The sequence below is a fragment of the Micromys minutus genome (assembly GCF_963924665.1).
Source record: "Micromys minutus genome assembly, chromosome: 3".
Lineage (NCBI taxonomy): Eukaryota > Metazoa > Chordata > Mammalia > Rodentia > Muridae > Micromys > Micromys minutus.
In genome coordinates, this window is record NC_137972.1 from 54923016 (window position 1) to 54943207 (window position 20192).

Sequence of the window (20192 nt, forward strand, 5' to 3'; positions counted from 1 at the left end):
CCCAATTTGCTTCTTGGCCATGATGTTTTGTGAAGGAATAGAAACCATGACTAAGAATAGTCACCAAATGTTAGCTTCAGGCCTCCAGTTGCACATATCCACATATGATGTGTGCCCACATATACAAGCATGCATAATCACACCACACACACGCAGAAAATTAAATAGGCTTCCAGAGACTTACCCCCTAAACTGGAGATACCTGGTCCCCGGGGAAATCAGAACAGTTTTCTTGTAAGAGGCATTAACAACTCCCACAGAACCTTCCAGGGTTTGCCTTCATGTCTGCTGTGCTCCCTTGCTCCCGATCTGCTTCCCTCACCAGCAGGGTCTGATCAGCCATCCGTTCTCAGTCAGCAGTCAGATACCTCCCACCACAGCCTAGATAACCTCTACATGTCCATCACAGTGCAGAGCCAGGACCAGTCTCAGTGCAAGGCGTTCCTGATGACTGAGGGAACAGGGCACAGGATCCTGACCACCTGAACGCTCCCATGAACAGCAGCACACCCATTTCTCACCATCTAGACAGAACAACAACCCAGTGTAATAGAAAGGACTTATGTACTGATTTTCAGAGTTGTAGCTAAGAACCAGGCATTGGGTTTCAAAAGAAAGGAAATTCTCTCCAGTGCTATGCTTCCACTCTTACTAGGGAGGAGGAAAAAAAAAAAAACAAAACCCAAAAAACAGTCGTGTAAAGTCCTTGAGGTACAAGTGGCTAGGCCTAAACCCCCAGACTTCTCTAAGGCTGGTGGCTAGAATTTCCAGTCCCTTGAAGTGGGGAGAGAGGCCAGGCCCCACTCTATTGAATAAAACATCTTCAATCCCAGGCCACCACAAGAAACACTATATAAAACCTGCCTCCTGCTCAGTTCTTTGCTGCTTCTTTCTTGCCCAGGCAGAGAGGTAACGACCCTATAGTGTCTTTCCCAATAAATCTGTTGTGTGAGGTTTGTTGTGAGGTGTGACTTTGTACTAATCCAAAGCTTCCAACTCCCAGGAACCTTTCCCCTTACTGCTGAAACTTTCCCCCTCAGAGTTGTAACACAGTAGAAATACTTCAGGGGAGGCCTTAGTGGGGCAGAAACAGCAGTAGAAACATCCCAGAAACAGCCATCCATTCAAAGAAATACCTGTTTTGGATGCCTAGTCTCTGGGAGACTTTTAAACTTCTACAACAACCTTTTGGTACTGGAGGAATTTATCCTTCTGTAAGTTTTTAGGTTTTTGTTTATTTGAAACAAGGTATTGCTATGGGTTCTAGACTGGTCTTGGACTCACAGTCCTCCTAGCTCAGGCTTCCAGAGTGCTCAAACCACACCTGTGTCACCAGGCCCACTGTGGTCTCATTCTTTTAAACCTTAATTAAAAAAAAACATTTAATTATGCTGATTTATGTGTATGAGTGTCCTGTATGTACACCCCGAATATGCAGTGCTGGAAGAGGCCAGAAAGGGGCGTCAGATCCCTGGGAATGAAGTTACAGATGGTTGGGAAGTAGGTGTTGGGAATCAAACCTAGGTCCTCTGCAAGATTAACCTATGCTTTTACACTCTGAGCCATTTTTCTAGCCTCATGTATTTTAATTTTAAATACCCTTCTAATAAAAAAGACTTGCATGCTTTTTAAGAGAAATAAAATGAATATAAATATTATTTGAGTATTATCTGGCTTTGCCTGCAAAACCATCTGGTACTGGGTCCTTTGGGGAAGGGGACATTTTTCCTACCAGATGTCACACATTTAATCAATATACATTTGATTTAAGATTTTTGTTATTCCTTCTTTAGAATTTCTGTACCTTATTTTCCCTTAATAGTTGCTACTGAATCTAGGGCATCATACATTCAAAGGTAAGAAGTACTCTACTCCTGGGCCCCAGCCTCACATGTTAGAGAAACAGAAGTCTTTCTCATTGTCAGGGGAATATTCTTCTATCATTTCCCTCCTTCCTGAGATATGTTCATGGGTGGGTCCCTCCTGTTCAGACCTCTACTCAAATGTTGCTTTAGCTTATGGCTTTCTTGGTCACCTGGTCTGAAAACCATTTCTTCAGTGCTCTCTGATCTCTGGCCTTGATTGGTTCTATTCCACGGTTCGGGATTTTTATTTTTATTTTTACCCATGTGTTTTTGTGTATCTCTCCCACAAGCCAACAAGCTCTTTAAGACCATGGATTTGGGCTGGAGATAGAGGTCTTGCCTAGCTTGTATTAGGGCCTGGGTTTGATCTGCCAGCACGGCGCATGTGTGCACACACATACTCATAGGACATAAAGGATGTGTATTATGTACTGACATCCTTTCAGTTAACTTAGCTTCATCTCCTCTCCTATGCACATGACCCAGTTCCTGTGCACTCCAAGACCTGTGACACCCAGCTGCTGACAACAAGGCCCCCATCCTGCTGGCACTCAGCTAGCTTCTTCCCACAGAGGCAAACTCTGAAGCAATGCATGTGGGCTCAGCAAAAGTCCCGTGGCGTGCTGGCTGGGGCTTGTTTTGTGTGGGACGTCTGCTTCCCAGGCAGCTCTTAGTTACAGCATGAACAAGCATGATTCTGCAAGTCCAGGACGAGGCATCACAGGGATGGCTTCCCCAAGACTTTCCTCCTTGGCTTGAACCCATGGGACTCTTCTTCCCAAGTTTCTGTATAGTCTTCCCTGCATTTGTCTGTGTCCTGGTCTCTTCTCATAAGGATTCCATCCCAGTGACTTCATATTGACTTAACTCCATCTTTGAAGGCCCTGTCTGCAGAACACAGGCTTCCTGAAGGACTGGAGTTCAGCACATGGCATAAGCATTAGCAGAGACATTGTTACCCTTGGGTGCCTTGGGTAAATGGCTGTTCTAAATGTCTCATCTGGAGTCGTTTTAACCCCCATCCAGTTAACCAGAGAGGTTGAGGCAACATTGCCCACTGATAGCTTCCACCCTCACATGGTCCACATGGGTCTGCAGCCTGAGGGTCCTGCTGGCTGGGAGCTTTTGGCTCACGGCCACAAAACAAGCCCCAGTTGAAGTTATCTCGGTATTCAAGGCTGTGCTCAGCTGCATCCTTGCCACGTGGCTTCTTGCTCCCACTTGCCACACCTCAAGGAGGGCAGTTGACATGAATGGCAAAGCAAGGGGCTGGGTACTGCCTCATTGCCAACCCTGCCCCTGGGCCTTGGGTATGTGACTCTAGGCAAGTTGTGTCCATTCCTATCTGAAAATGAGGATGCTCCTGAGGTGTGTAGGCCATAGAAGCAACTCATTCAGATCCCCTGTGCAGAGGCTGGCTTTGGGTGACCCCAGCTCTGGATCCCACACAGCCTCCCTTGCATGGCTGTCCTGGCTTTCCACTTGGGAACAGAGCTTGGTGCTGTTTGTTTGATCCTGCTGGGTATAGGAGTCCCACACAGCTAATGGAGCTGTAGTGCTGGGGCTCCTGCCCAGCCCTCTCCAGTCTGCAGTGAGAGTGTCACATCAGACCTGCATTCTGGCCTGGGACAGTCTCTGCTACAGTTCTCTGCTATGCCTCCCACACACTGCCTCTGTAAACCACTCTAAGTCCTTCGCTTTCGGCATCTGCTTCTGAGGTCATATGTCTCTCATGTGCATATGCTTGCTGACATCATCTTGTAATTGATAAATGAGCAATTATAAAGTCAAAGAAAAATAAAATATGTACTAAAAATAGGTTTATCATTAAGCTACTGAATCTATTTCTATAGGCAAATAGATCAGTATTATAAAGGTTTTTTTAAAATTTTTACATTTATGGGTATTTTACATTTATGGGTATTTTACCTGTATGTATGTCTAAGCACCAGGTGCATGCAGTGCCCACAGAGGCTGGAAGTGGGCATCAGATCCCCAGAAACTGGGGTTACAGATGTTGTGAGCCTCTGTGTGAATGCTGAGAATTGAACCCAGGTTCTCTGCTAAAGGCTTAAGGGCCTGGAATGTGTTCCACTTCTGCTGACCACAGGCCCTTTGCACCTCTGCTTCCTCTTCCTAGTCACCTCTACATTCCTTAGGTCAGAGTTTACAGGTTTCCCCAACCTCCTTTATAACCAGTACCTCTCTTTCTAAGCATTTCTCAAGGTTTGTATTGATCCATTAGTGTGGTCATTAATTAATGCTTGTCTCCCATAGTGAGCATTGACAACTGTCTTAATCAGGGTTTCTATTCCTGCACAAACATCATGACCAAGAAGCAAGTTGGGGAGGGAAGGGTTTATTCAGCTTACACTTCCACATTGCTGTTCACCACCAAAGGAAGTCAGGACTGGAACTCAAGCAGGTCAGGAAGCAGGAGCTGATGCAGAGGCCATGGAGGGGTGTTACTCACTGGCTTGCTCCCCTGGCTTGCTCAGCTTGCTTTCTTATAGAACCCAGGTCTACCAGCCCAGGGATGGCACCACCCACAATGGGCTGGGCCCTCCCCCCTTGATCACTAGTTGAGAAAATGCCTAACAGTTGGATTTCATGGAGACATTTCCCCAATTGAAGCTCCTTTCTCTGTGATAACTCCAGATTGTGTCAAGTTGACACAAAAGCAGCCAGTACGACAATTCTGTTCATTCTTTTCTCAGACCTTCTAGTTCTCAGCTGAATGACCCCAGGAAAGACCGTCTCTCCACATTCCCGTAGCTGGCCAGAGAGCCCTGCAGAAGCAAGGGGTGGAAGCTCTGGCTCAGCCTCCTTATGCTTCTTCCCAATGTCAGAACAGAGAGAACCCTCCGGGGCCAGGCAGAAAAAAGCCATCATCTGGAGATAGGAGGCCAGGGTAGAAGACCCTGGAGAGCGTCCCACAGTGTCTCTAACTCACCAGGTGGGCTCCCAGCAGAGGACATGAAAGAGACACTAATAAACCAACATAGCTTCCAGTCTGTGGCAAATGGTGCTACTCTAACCATGCGTCCAGCCTGTTACCCTTGAAGGGCTAATAATACCAATAATCTCTGAAGCTTAGGGATTTATTTGACTCAGGATCCTTGGCTTGGGATTGCTTGAGTGGCACCCAGTAGGACTTTGACTTCAGATCATTCCCCAGGCTACTTGTCTTAGGATTTCCATTCCTGCACAAAACACCATGACCAAGAAGCAAGTTGGGGAGGGAAGGGTTTATTCAGCTTCCACTTCCATATTGCTGTTCATCACCAGAGGGAGTCAGAACTGGACCTCAAACAGGTCAGGAAGCAGGAGCTGATGCAGAAGCCATAGAGGGATGTTACTCACTGGCTTGCTTCCCCTGGCTTGCTCAGCCTGCTTTCTTATAAAATCCAGGTCTACCAGCCCAGGGATGGCACCACCCACAATGGGCTGGGCCAGGGATGGCACCACCCACAATGGGCTGGGCCCTCCTGCCTTGATCACTAATTGAGAAAATGCCTTACAGCTGGATCTCATGGAGGCATTTCCACAAGAGAGGCTCCTTCCTCTGTAATAACTCCAGCTCATGTCAAATTGACACCCAAAACTTGCCAGTACGTTACTGAACTGCAGTCTGGTGCTCTCCCGGTACTGGGCAGCAGCACCGTGACCGCAGTGACCACAGCTCCCAGTCAACTGCTTGCCACAGTCTGAATACAGGGGGCTAGGTGCAAGGTGCTGTGTGCAGGGTGATTTATGCAGGGTGCTATGCACAGGGTACAGGTACTGTGTATAAGATGCTCTGGTACAGGTGCCACAAGGTGTGGTTTGCAGAGTACTGGGAGCAGGCACTATGTGCAGGGTACTGTGCTGTGCTGCAGAGTAAGGCTGCTCCATAATCAGGTGTATTTAATGCATGCTGTGTGTATGGTGAGAGTGTCAAGAGGAACCCTGAGTCTGAGGAGTGTTACACATGAGGGCCATGTCTGTTCCCTAGTCATGTCACAGACAACTTTGCGGGGCAGGCTGCACACTGCAAGGCAGTGAGGTAGTCAAACACCCTGCAGTGCTGCAGACTCCTTTTCTCCACTCTGGAGAGGGTGGAGGATGGGAGCCGAGTGGCCCACTGGTGTTCTGGCAGGGGCAGATAGGAGGCGTGAGGCAGGCAACACCCACCCAGGTCACTGTCACAGCATGTCTGAGGAGGTTGTGTGACTCTCCAGCTGATACAGGTTACATTCCTGAGTGCCCATCGTATGCCAGGCAAAGGACAAGAGCCAACACAGGTGTCCTGTGTGCCAGCTCTGTCCCAGTGCTTGACAAATCCTGGCTCACTTCTCCTACTCATTGTGTCTAGGAGGTTGCTGCTGCCCTGCAGCCACGGGCCTAAGTGTCCATAGGAGGAGCTGGTGCCATCAGAGCAGGAGTGAACTGCTGGCTGGGTAAGTTCAGGGTCACAGCAGTGACATGGATCTGCTTGAAGTGAAGATGGACTCAGATACCACCCTCCCAAGCCACATTACATGGGCCTCACTTGGTGACAGGGAGTCAAATCTCAGGCTGAAGTTCTGACCCATGGTGTCTAGGCCACCTGCTCTTTAAGCCCAACAGAGCCAAGTACTGTCATCTTCATCCAACCAGCTGTGCCAGCCGGAGAAAGATCACTACAGTGAGCTTGTTGCCTCTTAAGGGCCAAGGGTCATGGGACCCTTGCCTGAGCAGACAGCCACACCTTCCAGCCAGTGGCCTGGGGAGGGGGTGGAGTAAATATAGACGGGGAGGATTGGGGAAGGGTCTCCATCTACATAGCCATCAGGGAATTATCAGCCCTGATGGATACAGACCTTTAAAATCGAATACACCTAATAGATACCTTTAATGTGGCACCTTTAAGGCCGCCCATGATCCTGCCCGTGACCCCTTATCCACACTATCTGTAAGGAAGTCAAATAAACTACCGAATCCCCAGGCTGGACTTTGGTGCCACCACACCTCAGCTTGTTGTCAAGACCTTAAGAGGGAAGGGTAGATGTTGTTTACCTCTTTACAGAAAGAATTTTAGTAACACCAATTTACAAAGAGTCCTGTACAGTATTTTGAGGAGGGGGACCCTGGAGAAGGTAACCCCCCTCCCTACTTCCAGCCCAACACTGGCCTCCTCTCTGATCCTAGGGAGAAGAGTCCCTGGTCACCTCACAAATCTTGAGGGAAATGCTTACCCAGGCACAGTAAGGGGTACACACAGAGGGACTGGGTGTACAGGCTGTTCCTCGCTCAGAGAGGTTTTAACCTCACTCTGGGTCAAAGAAACACAAAGCAAAAGACGCTCCATCTAACCAGCTCTTTTAAAGTTACGATGCTGGAAAGACGTTAAACTGGTGTCCCTACCACTCAAAGCTGCCACAAGTCTATACTCAGGAACCTTCTTAAGAAATGATCAGGTGGGGCTCAGAGGCTTATTGGTTAAGAGCACTGACTACTCTTCAGAGGTTCCTGAGTTCAATTCCCATAACCCAGATGGTGGCTCACAATCATCTGTGATGGGATCTGACGCCCTCTTCTGGTGTGTCTGAAGACAGCGACAGTGTACTCACACAAAATAAAGAAAGATCAGATTTCCAGGAAACACACTTTTCCCCACCATTTGAAAAATATCAGAAGCTAGCTCATCAAAAATAAAATTAAAAGAAAAAACCAACCCACAAACCAAAAGACCCCAACAGAACAACAACAAAACTCTCCATCATCAAAGATGTCAGCATGCAGTCTGTGCAGTAGAATATGGTTTACCACCGCAAAATGACTTCTGTTTTGTTTCAAAACCATGAGGGCGGAATTCAGGGTCCTCACGCATGTTAGGCAGCCACTCATGTGGCTTGAGCCACATCTCCAGTCCTCATGTGTCAACTTAATTTAAAAAATTTAAAGAGCATTTTATGAGGCTTAAAGTGAAAGACAAACAAACCAAAAAAATGTGATCCTGGTACTCATGCCTGCGTTTCCACAAGTGGGAGGGGAGGCTGAGGCAGGAGGATTTCCGAGAGCTCAAGACCAGCCAGGGCTGCTATCAAGATCTTGTCTCAAAAGAGAGAAAGAGGTGGGGGAGGGGAGAGGCAGGAAGAGAAAAACTGGCATATACCTCTATACAATCCTACCTAAGTGGGGGTGGGGGACTGTAGGAAAAATGAGGTTCAGCCGGACAAGTACCAGATTTTAACCAATGTTTACACAGAGCACCGGGGGCTTCAGCTATCTTTTTTTTTTTTTTTTTTTTTTAGCACCTATTGACCCATTCTAGACTTCTCTATAATGGTCATGAATTTGTTTTGTAAACAAAACAAAATAGTTTTACCATTTTTAATAAAAATTCTGTAACTTAGTACATTATTTTAAAATAGCCCATTTAATATGTGTAAAAGTAAATATTGCCCGACCTGGTACCATACACCTGAAATTCCGTAGTCGGAGGCAGGACAAGAAGGATCAGCAAGAGACCAGTTTGTGCTTTGTCAAATACACAGACACACACACATTAAAAATTCTTCAAAATGTCAGAAAATATAAACAAATATAAAAAGGAAAGGAAATGTGGGTGGCCACCCCAGCGTTCAGTTTTCTTATTACAGAAGAAAGGGGGCACTTTTTGGGGGCAGGGCTCTGCTTTGGAGTTTTTTTTTTTTTTTTTTTTTTTTAATTGGAGAGATGGCTCAGCGGTAAGGCACTGATTTTGCAGAGAACCTGGGTTCAATGTCCAACACTCACATGGAGTCTCACAAACATCTGTAATTCTGGTTCCAGGGAATCAGCCACCTACTGCAGCCCCTGGACATTGTGTGTACCTGGTACAGGGACAAACATTCACACAAAACACATATTTAAAATAAAAATAAACCTTTACAATAACTAGTAGCCCAGCTGCCTATAGAGGTGGATTCATTCACTTAAGGCAGAGCTATTCTTTAAGAGCATGTACTTTATTTTACTTGGCATTATCAAGTACAAGATAACATCAGCAGGTGACACGTGAGTGACATACGGCCTCAGATACCTACTCCTCCTTTGGACTGGGGGCATTTAAAATCCTCACCATCTGTTATTTGAAATGTGAAATAAGCTACTGGAGGTTATGATTCCTCCACTTTAGAAAATTCAATACTATCCATATAAAATTCTAATAAAAAGCCAGGCCTGGAGGCACGAACTTGACATCTAGCTACTGCAGAGGCTGGGGCCTGGGCTAGACAATGACTTCAGGATCAATGAGACCCTGCCTCAAAATCAAAAATAAAAGGGGCTGAGGCTGGCACTTGGTGGGAGGCCTAGCCTTACACACATGAATGTGTGTCCGTGCCAAGTGCACAGCACAGTGACACACCATCGATAGCAAAGAATGCTCTAGATTGATGCATGTATTTCTGTAAACTTATCTTACTTTGGAATGGGGGTTTAATGCAAATGGAATCCAGGGCTACCCCACCTAAAGTGTACGTGCTGAGCTCCACCCCAGCTACTTTCTGACCCTCCGCCCTCCTTCCAGTCTCCCATTCAGTCTTTATCCCCCTCCCCCACACCCTCTCTCCCCACCCCTTGGTTTTAAGACTGTTTCTTTTGTAATTCTGACTGGCCTTGGACTCTCAAGGTGTGGCTGAGGATGACCTTGCATGACCTTTGATTACTGATCCTCCTGCCTTTAGCACCTCAGTGGTGGGATTACAGGCTTGATCCGCCATGCCCAGTTTATAGTGCTGGGATGGAACCCAAGGCCTTCTGCATGGTAGGCAAGCAAGCACTCAGAGACACATTCCCAACCTCTCTCTTAGTTCTTAAAGGAGAATCTGATGGACAGCAGAGAGAATTGAAGGGTGTTTTCATTGTGACATTGGGGACCCAACTGTTCTCTTACAGACTGGACAGGCCTGGCTTACCTGTCCTTCCCTCTGATCTTATGTGGGGTCTCTATTCAGCATCCTGTGACCACAAAGCTAGAGCCAGAAGCCAAGAGGACTCGGCATTCCAGGCCATCATGAGGCAGGGGCTACATAATTAACCACAGGCAGGGCATTGAGTCCTGGTCTTCCCCAAAAGGCAGCTTTTCCCTCAGGCTCTCAGTTTGTACCCTGTACTACAGGACAGGTATGTCACTCCCTAGGTCTCAGACAAGGTACTGGGAATCTAAACAGCACAGAAGACCAAGGACATGTGCAGGGATACAGTCCAGACTGCAGAGAGAGACAAGATCCTTCTATTTCCAGGACAGATTTGTTACCTGGGAGCAACGACACCCAGCTGTAGCTGTCAGGTCTAAGGAATCGGTATTGGGCCTTGCAAGGTGGTGGCCTAGACTGCTGAGGTTGAGAACTAGCATCAGAGCCCAAGAGGTGAGGACAAACTGAAGAGGAGTAGTACTTGGGTCAGCCGTAATGCTCAGTCTTGTTGTGAAGATTAGAATGATGGTGGACGGTGGGGTGTTATAACCACATATAAAACCCCACCCCAGCCTGGAGAGAGGTCAGCCTAGCAGACCAGCACTGCTCTCTCAAGCCCTCACGGATGCTTAGCCTTGTCTTCAGGATAGGCCTGGTTGCGATGAAGACAGACAGGATGGGACAGAATCTGACTGGTGTTTCCTAGAATGGACTTCGTGCAGAGACCTACAGGGTTCAAGTGCCTATCCAGGCAGAGAGGGGGTCCAGCAAGGAGTTTTGGCTGGGAGCCTAGGGTGTGCAAAGGTCCCTAGGCAAGGCTGGCTCAAAGGACAAAGCCTGGGCCAGAGTGGGCGGAGCCTGAAGAGGACACCAGGGAGCAGCAGTGGCTCGCTGTGGGCTCCCGAGGATCCTGCCAGTGCTCTAGCTGCCAGGATGGTGACACATGAGCTGGCTTCCACAGCAGGAGTGTTTATATGAGACTCTAGAGTCACTCAGTGCATCACAAAAGGGTACACAAGAAAAAAATCACCTCCTCTGCCCATACTTTCAAGTATTCCCTTGGGATGCTGGCCTGAAAAGTGTGTCCATTAAAAAAAATGCAGTTATTATTAAGGTAGGAGGGTGCATATGCATGCCAGAAATCAAAGGTAGATTTCCAGACTTGTATAGACCCATCTCCCCAGACCCCAAGTGTGATCATTTTAAGACCCAGTGATTGTGACATGGCTTGCTTGTACCATTAATGAGACTGTCCGGCATGGATATCCAGACAATTTCTGGGTAGTAGTCCTGAGGGAGGACCCATGCTCACCTCACTAGTGCCTCTGGCTGCCATTCTGTTTGCTGCAGCAAAGGAGCATTAAGTCTGCCCTTTAAGATTAGACAGCGTGCGTTTGAATCATCTGGCAGGCTTGGAGAGAGCCCAGGAGGCAGGAGCGGGATGTCTGAGTTGGAGGCCAGCCTCGTCTACAGTATGGGACCCTTTAATGGCTGCTGACTCTTCTACCTGAGTAGTATCAGAACGCACTGCGGCCGACCCAGCTCCCATTGCCTTCACATTCCTGGTGATCAGTGGTATAGTGTAGGGCCGCCTCCCCATTCTTTGAGGGGTATCTGCAGCCTCCTGGTATGGCTCTTCACCTATTCCCTTCCTGACTGGGGCTCCCTTCCATGCTTCTGGCTGATTCAAGGTGTTGGGCATTTGCCACTGTAGAGAGATGAGAAATGTCTGGTCTTTAATACCAAGAGATCTAAGGCATGTGCCTGTGGTCAGGGGAGGGTGGGGGTGCAGATCCCACCTCACCCCCACTGCCTGTTCAATGTGTTCCTGCTTTAGGCCCATCCCCAGTGTGGGAGGTTGAGTAGTACTACCCCAGAGAAACTCGTAGAAGTCAGGGAATCTGAACTGCTAGGTGACAGCATATGAGACTCCCAGTTCAGCCATGCAACAGGCTGTAGAGGTATCTGTCCCATTAGAGAATGTGGAAGGCAACCGTGTCTACCATTGTTACACGGGAAGGTTCATGAGCAGGGCTGCCTTCGTATGTCCCAGACAGCCAGGGACATACAATGTCAGAAGGGACAGAAATGCAAAAGACGCAAGCCAGAGTATTGACGCGGCCAAGATAAGGTGTGGACAATGATTCCAAACAGATCTGTGGGAGAAGGCTTGTCCAGAAGGTGGCAGAAGTCTTGAAGAAGAGGCTGAAGAGGCAGTAGCAGGCAGAGCAAAGGTCTTGGGGCAGTGAGTCTGGTGTGATTAGGATGGTGTGTCTGGAAGCGGTCCAAAGGGCAGTGAGCAGATGCTGGACCTTGTAGGCCCAAAGAGGGATGTGACTCAAGTTGAATGGAGGCTACTGGGTGAGGATGTGGTCCAACGTCGATCTTCTGAAGATCTCTTAAGCTGACTCACCAGGAGCAGAACACAGAGGAGGTGGGTGGAACCAGGAGGCCAGTGGTGGGTGTGTCTATCAAGTTCTAAGGACATTTGAAGGAGGGAAACCTCAGCTAGATCCTCACCAGGGTCCTTAGCGGACCATTGCTCACCCCACTGGCTCTGGCCCAAGTGCTTGAGGAATATTAGCTCACATAGCCCAGTAAAGAACTGTTCTCATTTACTGCAGAGATAGCACAGAGAAGTTAATTAACTCACTCTAAGCCACACAGGTAGAAGAGTACAGAGTCAAGATTTGAACCTGGGTTGTTGGAAACCAGAGGCCAGGCTCTTAAAAAGGAATATCACAACACCTCCCATATAAAAAACTGTTTGGTAAAGAAAATAGAAGCCTGACCATCTGAAAGGTGAGCTAGCTGGAGGTGAGTAGAGGTTATGACTGACTCTACTGGTGGTTTGCCCCATGACTCCTCCAGATGGGCCAGGGGAACCCCCTTACCGTCTCTAATTCATTTTCTGGGAATATGGGAGAGGGAGGGTAGCTGCCCACACAGAACTGTCCAGTAGGACACTGACTTGGGAGACCTGGAGGAACAAGTAGGGTAGCTCTGGAGATGAAACAGTCACAGGCAGGAGAGGACAGTGGAGAGGACCCTGGAGAGGGGACACAGAGTTATGGGATTCAGGACAATTTGGAATATGTCTCCAGACGCACCGACTCTGTTCAGAGATTGGTTACCTACGTAGAGTTCATGTTTGGCTTCTGTGGGTCTCAATTTCTTTCCATCTGATCCCAATGATAAGGTATTCTGATCAAGTTCATGGTACTGAGATCTGGCAAGCTCTTAGCTAAGGTGAAAACCTACCATGGTAGATGACAAGGTGATGGGTTTACTACTTAGACCATTATAGCTGCCTCTGGATGCAGCTCCTGTTCCCACAAGAACCCTTCTGCAGTAAAGTGAACTTCTGTGTCCCTATCAGGAACTAGCATACCCAAGGATTCAAGAGTCCTACAGTCCCTGACCAGGGAGCCACTGTGCAGACGCATGAATCGCTCACCATTCTTTTTTTTTTAACATGTATTTATTTTGTGTATGTGAATACACTGTTATGCTCTTCAGACACACCAGAAGAGGGCATCAGATCTCATTACAGATGGTTATCAGCCACTATGTGGTTGCTGGGAATTGAACTCAGGACCTCTGGAAGAGCGTTGAGTGTTCTTAACCACTGAGCCATCTCTCCAGCCCTAGCTCACCATTCTTATGTCTAGGTCTGAGATAGCCCTGCTGCCTGCTGACCGGAAGCCCTTGCTCCTGCAGGACCCTGTCTCCCAGGCTCCCCTGACCATTCACTGAAAACCCTGACCACCCCTCCCCCTCTAGACAGCAGCTTCTCTGCAGGCCCTGGTTTCTCTGGCCTGGCCTGCTGCCCACTAGCCTCCTGCACTGTCCCCTGGGCCTCCATCCGTGAGAAAGTTCCTCTGGGAGGATTTGGCATCTTTTGTTCTCAGCTGCACTTGCTGTCGTGAGCTGAGTGCTCAAGCAATCTTTCCTGGTAGGGATCAAGGCTAAATCAGTCTGCTTAGCATGGGAGTTATGGGGGTTGTGGAAGAGCAGGGCCTGGGAGACAAGCAAGCTGCAGCTCTGCCCTTGGGGACCAGGGTGTCCCTCAATCCCTCTTGGGTCTCCTCACTCAGTTGACAGTGACTGCATGGTGACAAGTACTTTGCTGAGGTCATCAATCTGCCTCTGTTCCAGAGGTTGTAGTCACTTGTTTGATTCTGAGCCCTACCCGAGAGGCCCCAGGAAGCTCCTGGGTGAATTCCCCAAACATTTACAAAGTTCTTGCTTTGCTCCTTGTTCAAGAGAAGTGTTTCTTTGCTGACAACGTCTGGGGTGAACCAGTTCCACATGGGCCTAAGTCAGTTGTGATTAGGCATAACACAAAGGTACTTCAGGCCAGTACTGTCATGTCACTGTCACCTTCATGCTTCTGGCCACATCTTCTTTGTTCAGTTAAGCTTCCCAGAGTTGTAGACCATGGTGCCCACCTTTCAGATAACCAACAGCAAGCTGAGAACTGTCTAAGAGTCTAGATGTCAGGATACTTGGAGATGTGAGGGTTATTCATTTTTTGCTATATTTTATCAACTGGTTGCCTATAGAGGTATATAAGTGCTCTACTACTGGGCTAATCTCCCCACCCGACTTATAGAAGTATGAAAATTGCATAAGAACATGCTGACCTCTTTAGGTGCAAAGAAGACCTGGCCACAATTTCTCTCTCTGGGTTTACTTAGTAGCTGGTTGTGGTTATTCTGAGTTCTATGGGATGATCAAAGATCAAGGATGAATTAAGGCCTTGATGGCAGCAAGGTGATCTAGCCTACACAGACTGCAGATAGCCAGGGATGAACAGAGGAGGAAACGTACAAAGGATGTCCGGTGACATGTTACAGAAGAAAGCTGAGAGCCAATCAGCACCTGGGAAGATATTGGTCTCCACAGTTCATGCAAACAAGCAGATTAAAGTCATAGTGAAGCCATGGTGATGGGGGTGGCACACACCAGCATCAGAGGTACAAGGCAGGCAGAGGCTGTAGGAGCAGGTTCTAAGGGTTACTTTCAGGCACATAATGAGTTTCAGCCCAGTCTGGATTATAAGAGACCCTGTCTCAAACAAAACAAAACAAAACAAACAAGAACAACTCATACCAAAGTATGATTGTACTTAAATATCTTGACGGATCAATGAGTTTATTGGGCTTATTTACAGGACCATGGGTGAGGATATCTGCATCACTGCCTACATGGATTTCCCCCCATCAGTTAACCTTCCATCTTCACAGCATGTCCTGAGCCCCAGATGCCATGCACATCAGTTCAAACGTCACAATCTCTCCACTATTGCTTTTCGTGGGAAAAGCCAACAGCTCTCTTGCCAGTGGCCACAGCTGCTGTGAACACGGTAACTGCTGTCATTCTTCGAGGACTGCGTTCCACAGCAGCAAGGAAATGCCTTTAACTCACCTGCTGGGGAGTTTAGTGGTACAGTGGCTTGGGAAAGCAGCGTGACAGGATCTTATGACATGAACTCATGTATAGGCTCTGAGTGGCAAGGGCAGCCGTGAGCATGTGCGGGCAACATCTCTCTGTGCACTGAGACATACGTTGCTCATGAAAGGCAACATGGCACAGAATAAATGTTCTCAGTGGTAGATGGCTAAACGACCTGTGCTGGATTCTTGCTGAGGGTGTCTTCCAGTGGCACTGAAGCCACATGCTCCCCCTACCCTGGCTGTGGCACACAGTGCCCAGCAAACAAAGCAGCTCCAGAAGGGCACAGACCCAGGGGTTTAAGTTCAACCTCGGGTGAAACTGAACAAGGCAGTGTTAAGAAACACTCAGTACCTGGACTCAGGTTCTCCAAGTACCAACCCTCCAGTGCAGAAAGCCTTGTCAGTTATAGTAACAGAAGGAAGTCAGAAGTCAAGGTACTTCTCAAATATTTTGATAGAAGCATTAGATAGTGGGTTAAAGCAAAGGACTGCTCTAGGATCCAAGTGCTGCCTGGTGACATTCTTAGCTTTTGGTTTGTGAATATATCTGAAAAGATTAAAGGTGTTAGCTACAGGATATTAGGTTAGACAGGAAGTGGGCAAGGAGTGACTATTTAGGGACCTAAACACAGTCCGAGATAACTTGGTTCTGGACCTGCAACACTCCAACCCTCCACATCTATGCAATTTTAACCATTCAGTCAGCCTTGTAGAATCCCTGAGGTTGGATGTCCCCCTCCCAGTAGAAATCTGGTGTAAATGTAAGCCCGGATGAGATCAAGAACAAATTGGGGTTTGATGATGGCCAGGTGCTACTGACCTGGGGTGGTGTTGACTTTTGAGTTTAGAATGCCCTGAAAGTTAGAACCAGGTTGGGTAGAAGAAGGTGTTTCTGGTTGGAGGGGGGGAATGGGGGGTAGGTAGGTGTAGCCCTGAGGCTCTCAACTTTGCCACATCTCAGCTGATTTCCACAGCTATCCAAAGAAGGTACAGTCTGGACACTGTGGCCTGAGAACTTTGCTGTGGGCTCCACCTGTACTCTATTCCCCAGGAACACCAGGGTTAGCAGAGCAAGGTCAGTGCATGCTGTTTGCACGGTCTCCCCTGACGTGGGTCCCAGCTCCCGTGTCTCTGCAACTTGTTTACAGGTCTGCGTCACTGGGAACCTTTCACCTGGAGGGTACAAAGGGACAAAGGGTTCCTTTTTTTTTTTTTTTTTTTTTTTTTTTTTTTTTTTGTAAATCCCTTTCTGCAGAAGGCAAGCACTAGGGCCCAGGATTCTCGCTAGCACAGGAGACACCCAGTGGTGAGCGTAGACATTGCCTCACCTGCGGGTCCATTCTGAAGTCATACTCTGCACAGCAGCGTGTGTGCCGCACCTACACACAAGATAAACCCACCCCACAGAGCTAACTACCCAGCAAGACAGGTGGGGTGGCTTCATCCGAAGCTGACAGCACACACCCAGACACGATGGTTTGAGACTTCAGTTCTAGACTGAGAGGCAGGAGGATTACAAGATTAAGGGCCTGATCTACCCAAGAAGTTTCAGACCAGCCTGGGCTACATAGTAAAATTCTGTCTGATGATAATTAGATAAGCAAATAGTAAGTAATCCTCAGGAGCTTTGGCCATCTTGACAGAGTCCTTCATTCTGCACAGGATGTCCTGGATCCTACACAGAGGCACTTTGGGTTCAGTGTTGCCTAGTGGCTGCTGTACTCATGAGAATCACTGCAGAGGCACTAGAGGGTGGCTACTGCTTTGGGGACTCACCAGGAGCATATCAGCCTAGACTTTGGGGTCAGGGGTGTCCAGGCAGAGCAACTGACATGTTAGGATAGGAAGGAGCAGGAAGGAGGAGTTGGTGGTCTGGATCAAGCCTCATGCTGGGTAGGCTCAGAGCCCAGGGTTTGAAGGGTGTGCAGGGACCGAGGGTGCACAGACCAGACTTCTCAGACCTCCTCAGTCACTACACAGGGCTGGGCATCACAGGGCAATGGGTCACTGAGGAATTACTGCTACTCGCTTATTTTATGACAGAAAAAATGTATTTCTCCAGCTGATTGCAAGAAAAAATAAAAATAGGGGGACATAATGGCTATGACCCTAACGTGTAGAAGTACATTCAGGTGTGTGCGCATGTGGGGGATAATTCCTTCCTGCACTTGCCCAAGGCAGAGCCTGTGCTGTGTTCCTCTGGGCTGCTGCTTGGGTGAGCCTTGAACAAAACCCTTCCTTGGATCATAATCTACTATGTCCCTCCTCACAGATCCTGTGTCTACTGTGTAGCAGACATGATGCAGCTGCTCAAACCTCCTACCTCCCTTTCACCATGAACTAGGGTAGTGAGGCTCTCACCAGCATCACTAGGACCAGGTACCCTAGGGCTCAGTCTTGCCCTCCCACACCATTTCCTGTCTGGGCAAGCTGGACATTATAGTTTGTGTTTTATTTTGGGGGTTGTTTGTTTGCTTTTAGCTTAGGAGACATGCTGGGAAGTGGTCTGATGTGGTTCCCATTATGTGAGACTTCTTATCAGAATCACTGCTAGCAGAGACAATTCTTGAGTCAAAGGTTAATGCTCCCTCAGTGATCTGCCTTGCTGACCATGCCAGCCTGTGCTGTGGAGGGGCAATCAGGTAGTGGCTCTGTCTTCCACAGGCATAGACCTGCCACCAACCTCCCACCCTTCCTCCCCATCAGGTCCCCCAGGCCTTCTCCACACAGAGCAGGATGGCACACCCATATTACCTTCATCCTTATTATCCATCCCTCCTTCTCTTCTTTTTTGCTCACCAGCCTGAGGGCCTGAATTAGTCTCATCTTTCCCCACAGACCACAGGCCATCCACAAGTAGTCTTGCCTCTGTTCAAGGCTAGCACTGTGCAATGGTCTCACTCTTTCTCGTTGTACAAGACTTGATGCTCTGCCTCTAAAGTAGGCACTGGTTTGGCTTAGAGAACTTAGTCTGGCCCAGAGCTAAGGGAAGAATGTGCCCCAGGGCCACTTATGCCAACAACACCAACAAAGGCAGCAAAATGGAGTCCTGGCCAGGATTGCTGAGGGAGTGGTTGCCATGCATTGTCCCCGTGACACATCCCAGCTCAGGAGCCCCAAGGCTACCCTCCAATGTCTTTCCAGTGTCTCTTGCCAGTTCTTCAGCATCTGTAGACGTGGCTTTGTTTTTCTCACATTCTAAGACCTCAGTGCCACTTGAGGCACATTTCCTGTGTCAGGCAGTACAAGTCATCACCATCTGATTCCAGAATATTTCCCTCACTCTAGAAAAATGTCCTGTCTCCATTAGCAAATGGAATAGAGTAAACATCGTCCTTCCATGTTCAGGCATCAAAGAGGGGTCAGCCTCAGGGTGAACCTAGGCTCCACCCTCACAAGACTTATCTCTAGAGCCAGTGAGCCCACTACACACTTCATCTCTGCACACACGCCCGTCAGTTCCACTATGGCAGCTAAGTCCAGCCCAGGCATCATGCCTTCCCTGCCCCTCACCCACCCTACCTGTTCTTCCAAGCTTGTATTAAGCACCTCCCCCCCCCCCAGCTACCTCTCCTTCTCCTAAGTCACTAGTGTTTCTTGCTTAACAGTGGCCGTTGCTTTCTGTCATCTTCTCCACCCTTGTCTTGTCCTCTCGACTCTCTTCCAGAGCTGAAGTTGACATTGTATCTGACAGTGGCCCTGTCAACCTATGCTCTGTGGAGAGTAGGGGAAACCCACATCCTGGTTGCTTTTGGACCATTTGACCTTGCAGGAACCTGCCTCCCCATCACCACCGTCCCCAACATCATGCTTCTTATCCTAGGGTTCCCATTGCTATGAAGAGACATCATGACCATGGCTACTCTTGAAAAGAAAACATGTAATTGGGGCTGGCTTACAGTTTCAGAGTTTATTCCATTATCATCACTTCAGGAAGCATGGCAGCGTACAGACAGACATGGTGCTAGACAAAGAGCTGAAAGTTATACATCTGGATCCACAGGCAGCAGGAAGAGTGAATCACATTGGGCCTAGATTGGGCATCTGAAACCTCAAAACCTACCCTCAGTGGTACACTTCCTCCAGCAAGCCACGCCTACTCCCACAAGGCCACACCTCCTAATAGTGCCACTCCCCCAAGCAAGCCATTTCATTAAAACCACCACACTCCCCAACATCCAGCCCTCTCCGGGCATGTGTGTTCCCTGGACTTAGGCTTTGCTATTCCCTGCTTCTCCTCCTCTTCAGCCATTCCATCTGCTTGTTTAAAGCCAATTTATCTTTAAACTAGCCACAATAGTGCTACCCCAGGCTGCCTACTCCTCAGTGCTCAAAGCCAACAGAATCTCACACTAGGTTCTGAGATTCACTTAGAGTTTTTGATCCAGTGAGCACAGCAGGATAAAGACTCCATTAGCCTGTTTGCCTGAGATAGAAAGCAAGTAGGGTATGCTCTGTAAGGCCATCACAGCACTGGAGTAGGGGACATGCTAGAGGTGGGGTGGGGGTGGGGTGTCTTCAGAGTCTTTCAGGTCCTGCACAGCTTTCCTCTGATAGTCCCAGAGGTCTTCAGCAGAGATTAAGTGGCCCAGGCAACAGCCATCTTTCCATGTAGAGCTCTCACTTGCTACAAAGCACTGCTACTGCTCCAGAACATGCAACCTCTTAGAAGAAAGAACTTCCACACAAGCATTCTGGGACTTGACATTTGACCTTTGGAAGGTGGTGCTTTAATCCTGAAGTTGGGAAGTCCTGAGATTGTTTCATTCTGTTCCACATTAAGCTTACAGACATCTAGGCTGAGAACAGCCTGGAGGTTCCAGAGTCACCCGAGTCTATGGGTCCGGGCCTGGAGGCTGAGCAGTAGAGGTGGGGCAGGGGAGGGAAGCTGAACAATGAACAGGCTCATCTCCAACCGAAGTCCCAAGGTTTTTCCTTCACTAGCT